This window comes from Calidris pugnax, unplaced genomic scaffold, assembly GCF_001431845.1.
Source record: "Calidris pugnax isolate Ruff unplaced genomic scaffold, ASM143184v1 scaffold109, whole genome shotgun sequence".
Taxonomy (NCBI): Eukaryota; Metazoa; Chordata; class Aves; order Charadriiformes; family Scolopacidae; genus Calidris; species Calidris pugnax.
The window spans coordinates 1,577,009-1,585,461 of record NW_015090844.1 but is presented as its reverse complement, the minus strand read 5'-3'; positions in this window follow the sequence as shown (position 1 = coordinate 1,585,461).

The following is an 8,453-nucleotide window of genomic DNA, read 5'->3' as shown; positions in this document are numbered from 1 at the left end:
ATTTTTGCAAATGACAAAAATGACAAACAGAATTCTTCTTAGATGCGGTTTTCTTTGCTTAGTAGAGATGTGATTAAGTTACAGGGAGGGACCAAGATCCTGTACTGAAGGAGAAGTTACCATGCTTAGTAACGTCACCCTCCCCCCCGGCTCACTCTCACCTCCTCCCCCTGAAAGTTACTATCCCTTCAGTGTTTCCAGCTGAGGTTCCTAACTTGTCATTTCCAAAATGAATCAAATTCACTCCTTTTGAGCTACCCTTTATACTGTTTTAGCTAATCTGGTAGATTTGGACCCAAGCAGTTTACAGAATATTCATATAAACAGTTTTTCTAGCGATACGAGAGGTGCAAACCTTCAGATTGAGGAGAAAGAAATACACAAGGTTGAGTACAGGCACAGGTACAATTATGCCTCTCCCTGTTAGAGCTGCTCAAAAAGCCTTCACATTTGTCTTCCTCTGTCTTTCAGCCTTGTCCTGCCTGGTGCACTGACTCTCGGAAGAATAAAATTCCTTTTTCTTCTTTTTTTTTTTTTTTTAATTTGGAATAATCCCTTCTGTAGATAAAAAAAGTAGTATAACATTAAAGAAAACAACTCATATTTCATTTCAAGGGTCTGAAATAATATTTGAGGTGAAAATAACTTGCATTAATACCTGACAAGTTAAGTTTCTAATCTGAATAACATATAAATATGTAATCTTTTGGATGACAGAAAATGATCTATTAGTATTGATATAACACTTTGAACTGGAACTGACCCATCTTCAGCTATGTGTGTGATGTACACATACAAGTTTGCACTCTTGAGTACATCTTCAGGTCTCCGTGATCAGCCATTGTGTTACGGAGGAATCGCAGACTAGAATAGATGGGAATCAACCAGATTGAGAGGAATAGTTAAGGGATCTGAAATTTACGTGTGATACATCATGTAAAAGTTTGGAAACTTCACAAAGAACAACAGATGATGCAAAATATAGCACATGTTTGAAGGAATTAAAATTAAAAGTTATCCTCTCAAAGCTAAGAAAAGTAGTGTGCATATATATGTCTGTACATAAGTGGTAACTGTAAGAAAGCCAAGAATTGTAAACGGGAATAAGCTAAGAACAAGATCAACTGTCAAAAAACTCTAAACAAAACTAAAACCCAACAGAAATGAATGCATTGAGACAAATGAGAATGATCTGATGCAGCTGCCTGATCTAAACTAGAAACTAAACTGAAAACGTGCAACAGCAATGCCTTGTCAACACTAAAACAGAATATGGAGCAAAACGCACAGAGATAATTACAGATTTTCAACACCTCTTGCCTAAAGATGATTTTTAGTTGGCAATACCAAAAAGACTGTGGTGATAGCCAACCAGACCTATGTATAGATCACCATCTGGAATGCTAAGGCTGGTAGAAAACTTGAGAGCAGATGATTATACTCAGATCTTACATAGCAACTTTATAAGCGAGAAGAAAGAATGTTAAGGACCTCGTCTATTATAAGCTCAAAAAAAAAATCAGCAATCTTCAAACCAATTCTTGCAAAGAACCTCAGCTGGAGAATGAGATGAAGGGTCTCACTGAGGACAGATGGAATGAACGAAAGAAGCCAAAAGCAACCTATCTATTTCCCACACCTCCTATGAATTTTGTTTAGCTTAATTTCCCATTTGAAAGGCTAATGACACAAATAAGAATGGAAATGGAGACCCCATGAAAAGCAGATCCTAAATCTGTGTGTAACTACAGTAAGGGCTGTTTATGAGGTAAGGTCTCATGCATGCTGCACTTGGCTTTCCTGGCTTTTCAGAACATAATAATGAGACGTTACTTTGTTCTTAAATATCTTTTCTGTATGAATTTTTAAATGGTAAAATAGAAAGCTAGTAAGACTGAAAATGTAATATTACTGTCTTGGAAAGGGATTGGCAGCTTCAGTCATGAAAATAAAATTCTAGCATTTCTGACATTTTTATTTTGATTGACTGACAAATAACTTCTTTCAGCTTTAAAGGAGAAAATTATATATATGGTTTTTAGACACAAAATACTCTGGCTAAGTGTTCAAAAATAACAAACATGTAACCCTGCCAAAATCTCATGTGTCCACCTATAAGGCATACTGTAAACAGACAAAAAAATCCCTTGCATTCAGATCTAAGGCAAAAAAATAAAGATTTCATAAATGCAACAAACAAGATTTAGACTAGTTCACTCATTAACAACAGATCAACCATTACAAAAGAAGCTATGACAGAATTTTCTATAGCTGTACTATTTGGGGATCTCTTTACAAAGAGCTGCACTGTGTTTATCTTGTCTACAAGAGAGCTCTGGATCCATAAACAGGATGGCTGTGCCAACAGAAGATGCAACTGCTCCCTGCATCTCAGTACTACATGCTGCCAGATGACATTGCTGCTCCATCTCATCTGAGGCTAAATTACGCAAATTAGCTGCAGAAACCAGGATTAATAGTAGGTCCTTCTCTCATTTGGTTGAAACAGGTTAGAGAATAGTCACTCAAACAGCTGCGCCAAAAAATTTCAGGGGAAATTCACAACTGCTAGGGAGCCAGTGATCACAGCAGATAGCATGGACCAATTCAACTGACAGAGATACATTGCAATAAGGATATATTTCTACACAAAGAAAATACTTGTCTTGGAAGACTGACAATGCAAGTGGACCATGCAGAAAACAGGAGATAGAAAAGGGTTGGTATTTTCCCTCTTTTTTCACTTTAGAAATTAAGTAGTAGGAGGATTATTCTCTCTATTCTATGAAACACATGTTTTACAATCCATGGGTCATAAATCTGTACACCAGCCTTTTGCCAAAATGTGACCAGAGCAAACCACTTGAGGTCATTCCTGGCACGAGTAAGAGCAAATGCTGTGTTCCAACCCTCAGACCAGCGTCTTACTAGAAATACAGACTTCCTCTCACCAAAGAATTAGCCAGGCATGGTGCAAAATATCTGTTAATCTGACTACCCATACTCAAGCTTTTGTTAGCTACTAACAAAGGCAGTGCTGGGCTTTATCATTTTTTAGAAATGTTGGCATCCTTTAAACATGCTTTAGACTGATCTTCGCTTAAAGAAAACTAGAGGCCTGTCTATTTCAGGAAAAGCACTGGAGTAGTTACTGCAAGATACCTCCCTTCTTCCCTCCCTCGGGATTCATTTCTGGAATGGCATGTTTACTTCTCTTGCTTTATCATGGAAATGCTACAATTTTCACAAAGCAGGGATACAGTGTCCAAAGGGAGAGCTATTTTCCAAAAACTACTCCAGTAGTACACAGGATTTTGAGAGTATGTTAAGTGAACATAAACTGAATGAGATAAAGAAAAAAGAGAATAGTTGAAGAATTTGTCCGTTTGAATCTATACTAAGAATTACAATGTCCATGTATTTATCTGAATATGTAAAAGCTTTTTCTCAATATCCAATTCATACCCTTTTCATTCAGAAATACTGCATTATCTGTGGGTACTAGACAGGGGTAAATTCAGTGTTAGCCAATTCTTGGGTCTGGCAGGCAAAGGTAACATCTGCTTCATGCTCATATTTTTCATTCTTGTTTTAACAGTCATGAACACTTTCTCAAACTGAAAAAGAACAGGGCTGCAATTCAGATAAATTAAGATTTCTGAACTCTGAAAACTGCACTTAGAGTTATTCACCAAATCAGAAGAAAATTGATTTTATTCCCAGAATGTCACACTCTATGCAAGTACTAGACAAGGTTTCAGCAGTTTTGCTCATCCATTTGCTTTTGAGTTTTGCAGTCCCAAGAACACCAGTGATGATAAGCATTCAGGACCATACAGTATAATCACCTCAGCCCCCTGAATCACTTAAGCACTCCAAAGAGCTGTTGAAAACCAAGAAGTCCTCATGCTAAGAAAGTTAACAATAGTAAGTTGATCACTGATGTCTTGGGAGTAGAAGGCCTTCAGGAAACTAATCAAATCCTGAATATATCTTATCTCACTTTGACCCACTCGGTGGAATATCATAAATTATGATAGACCTCCAAATATAAAGGAGGATAGTAAAATTTCTCTTTTCAGTTTCAGGAGATTTTTATGTCTCATGTTCTCTTCCTCTGAGAAAGGAATTACATAAATATTTACATACAGTATATAAGCACTGCAATATACTAACAAGGAACAAATATAATTGCTAGGCAAATAGAGTGTTAAATTAAAAGACAAGTTCTGCAGAACATATAAAATCTTCCTTCACATGGAAGGAAGAAAAGGATGTACAGAAAAGGATGAAAATATATGCTTGACTGATTTCTTGAAGCAGAGCTTTAGGTGACTTATTAAAATAAAAGAGTAAAAACTCTCTTCTATAATAAAGGATATAACACCCAAAAAAATGTTTTTTCTTTCCATCACAGAGAAATTTCCTCTCTCCTTTATCCAAGATAAAAAATTACTGGTATTTAGCAAATCTCATTAAGATTGGACATTTGTTTTAAGAAATGTAATCACTTCAGGCTCACCTGAACTTCAAGTGCCACTACATTACAGAACTTAGATATCTAAGACAGAATTCTACTCTGAAATATTTCACTCACTCTTTTATTTTGCAACAGATGGAGCAGAAAGATTGAACGAGAGAACCAGGCAAAAGTCCTAGGAAATCTAAAAATGTTCCACACAGTTGAAATACACACACACACACAAACACACAGCACACACACTTAACTTTCATTCAACAATACTATGACTACATGGTCTCATACAAATTATAGCAATGAAAACAAGGGTGATTAATAATAAAATAATAAAAAAAAAAAAATAAAAAATAAAACAAGGAAGAGTAATAACATTTGCTGGATAAAACTGATGTAAATTAGGTATCAGCCAGTCTAGAAATGTATCCTGTAATGGATCTTTTAAGCAACTGGAGGATTCTGGTTGCAGTTCTTTTGGAAACCCCAGTTTGAAAGAGAGTGACAAACAGAAATCCCTCCCAGATCCCTAGCCTTCTTCACTTACTATAGTAAAGACTAACCTAAGTTTCAAGCTTTGAATCAGAGTTCTTCTGAACTAGAATTTATTCACCTACCATAAGGATTCCTTCCTTTATCTGATTAATGTAACCAGTTTGATTATCAGGTTTTCTGAAGCATTAAAGAAGATTCATCAAGGAGCAATACGTGTTTATTTTACTGCTGAATGAGAAGGCCCTGGAAGCTTCCAAAGATTCAAAGAGGAAAATGGGATGGAAAGAGAAAATAAAAATAATTTAAAAAAAAAAGTGTTGTTTCATAAACATAGTATATGATTTGCACGGTACACAGATCTCACAAAACAACAAACTACACCATTGCATACAACATATGTGAGGTGGATGAATAAGGACTCGGCGGTAGAGATGAATCATAGAGCTATCAGCAAGTTCATATCTTCAAGAACCTTTGATGACTTTTGCAAATACCCAAACGCAACAAACAGCCATCAAAAAGGCTGAAAAACATGCAAAACTTGATCAGTGAAAACTGACACTTAAAAAAAAAAATAAAAATAGATAAAATCTTTTAAGCAATCCCAGCAGAATGAGGACATGCCTGGCATGAAATGGCCCCAAAACATGCTCATCTGTCTATGGTGTGAGAAGTCCATGCTATCTAATCTATTCCATTGAGATAGCAGTCAGAAGGAATATCACTGCCATCAAGAATTGCACGTGGCTGTATTTATCTACTTACTGCCTATAATCTGTAAGGCATCCTGCTTGACAGCCCTGTTAAACATTAAGAATCACTTACTAACTTCAGACTGCATAACTGGCCTGGTGCAGTCTCAGTGTCTTTATGCAAATGTCTAATAATTCTCCTTGAGTCTGCAAGAAAAGTTCAACAATGCAATACTGCATACAACTCTGAAACCCCAACAAAGCAAACAAAAAAACCCCTAACTCCAACCATATTCAGTAAACAAATCTATTGCCCTGAGTTGTCAACACCTAAGGCATACTGGAAGTTTCTCTAGCCTAGGTTGTTTCAGATATCTAAAATCCAGAAGGTTATAAATGCTCAAGTGAAGCCATTCACCCTTTCACTTTCAACCTGGTATTGGAAGAGGAGCACAATTTAGTAACATACTCTATCTGCCAAATTTTCTATTGTAAGATGGTGGGACTGAGATGGCCAGGTGTTTTTGAAATATCCCCTCTAATTGCTTTCTTTTAATTAAATCTTGTAGTAAGTAATACTTTTAATGTCTTATAAGTGTTTAATACTTGTTATAAAACTAGTAAGAATCTAAGCTCCGGTAAAGGACTGTTTTCTTTATTTCACTTCCAGAGTATATTGTAAATATTTTTACATATTGTGAATGGCATAAAATAATGCATGACCTACAGTAAGTCTGAAGAATCTCATTATTTCATACTAGCAAAAAAAATTTTTTACACTTTGAGTTGTTATTAACATAATCCATCCAAATAAAAGAAAATAAAAGAACCCAAAACACTAAAAGGATTCAGTCACTGTATTTAATTGGTTTTCTACAAACTGGGATATATATCCAGAGGCAAGTGTTAGTCTTTCTTGTGGTAATACACTTTCTTTTGTGGATCCTTTTCCTGAGCTGCCAAAAACATTTGCCCCTTGGCAAACATCCAGCACTGATTTTAAGCCCATAGCAGGAGCTATTCTCTAACCTGGTTGCTTTCACAGAGAGGAGCTTTCTCAGCGTTGTACTGGTGGTTTCTGCAACAGTCAGCGCGTTCTTGGAAACATGCTTTAGCACTAAATTAGGGATGAGATGCTGTAATACATTGCTCTAAATTTTGCACACCTGTCAGCAGTAAGCTTTTGAAGCTTTCAAAGCGCTGCAAGACGATCTTCCTTCTCCATTGCCTTTCTGCAATTCAAGGTCTCCTTGAAAGCAGCAGAAAGTGGCACTAGGGCCAGGCAGCCACCCCCCCAGGCCATCTTCTCAGTGGAACGCCTCTTCCTGTTCTCACATCACATTTCCTGTAAGTCTCTCCCAGCCAGTAGTACTGGCTGAAGATCAAAACGCTGAATGATTTTCACACCCACAGTGGATTAATAAGGAGTAGACTTCAGAATAATTATATTTTTTTAATACAGAAAAAAGTGTGAGGTGGTAGTAGGCTGAGCTGGGGAAAAGAGATTATTTCCCTGGTGGTTAAGAGCAATATAAGACAGAAAATACTTTTTACACTTGGTTATTGCTCTTCCAATGGGCAGATTACTGCTGCAACACATCACCCAGTACTTGGTGGCACCTGGTGAGAGTCTTATATACTCATAACTCCTGTCATTTTGAGAACACAGGTAACCAAGATTTCAGTGTGACTTCTAAAGCACGTTTCCATATTTTGGGAAGATTGCTCAGCATTTCTTTGCAGCCACTCAAGCTCATCTAATCACACATCACTAGCAATCACTAGGTCCCTGTTGTCCCAATACAAGAAATGGACAAGAAATTTTGTGAAATACTCTTTTGTTAATAAGCACTGTTGCAGACGAATTAAATTCTCTTAAGCTCCAGTCACTCATACCACAATTGTGGTTTTGCATGGCTTAGCTCTTGATCTTCTGCTGCTTCTGTAAATTACTTGATTTGACCTAAGAGCATTTTAGGTTAAGTTTCTTGGTGAGTGTGCGCAACAAAACACCACCATCATAATCAATAAATAGATGTCTGAACACTGACAAAAACCTCAAACTACTCTCTTTAAGACCTTTGGCAGGAATTCTCAGAGAACAAGATCAGATAAGTGGCAGTTATCCATTCTCCTTCTGCTGAAGAAAAGAACACTGTGAAAGTCTGTGAAATCTGTTAGAGAAGAGCTATTCATGTTCCTCTTTTCTTCCTCTGCTTCTATCACCACAAAAAAAACCCCAAAAAACATTAAAGTAGCTTATTAAAAAATGACTGTTTACAATACTGCGGGGTGGGGGGAACTCACCAAATGAGGTCTTCATCCACTTTGGCCTGCCTGCAGTATTTATTTTTAAAAATCAATGTTTAAGAAAGAAAGGCACCTTCAAAACCACATTCACCAGACAATTTTCTTTGGACATTAGAAAGAGAAGAGCAGATAAACAGAATAAACTTATTCCAGTCTTGTTTGGCTTAAACAAAGAGGTCCTTCTTTAACAGTGAGTGTCCTTTTGTGTTCGTATTTCAAGTATTTCATGGCAAGTGTTATACAGACTGTTGGTCGTCTTAACAACTGGTTCAATCGTAATAACAATTATTTTTTACTTCATGAATCTATACTTGCTGTTGGATTGCAATTCAGCATTTACCTATCTTCTGGAGAATGCAGAGCTAGCTTTTTATATACAGGTATTATTTCCATGTTTGTATCTTTGCATTTCCAGATACATATTTATATAACATATGGATTGTATTTTTGAGCACTCCTTTCAGCAACATATTGTTTATAAG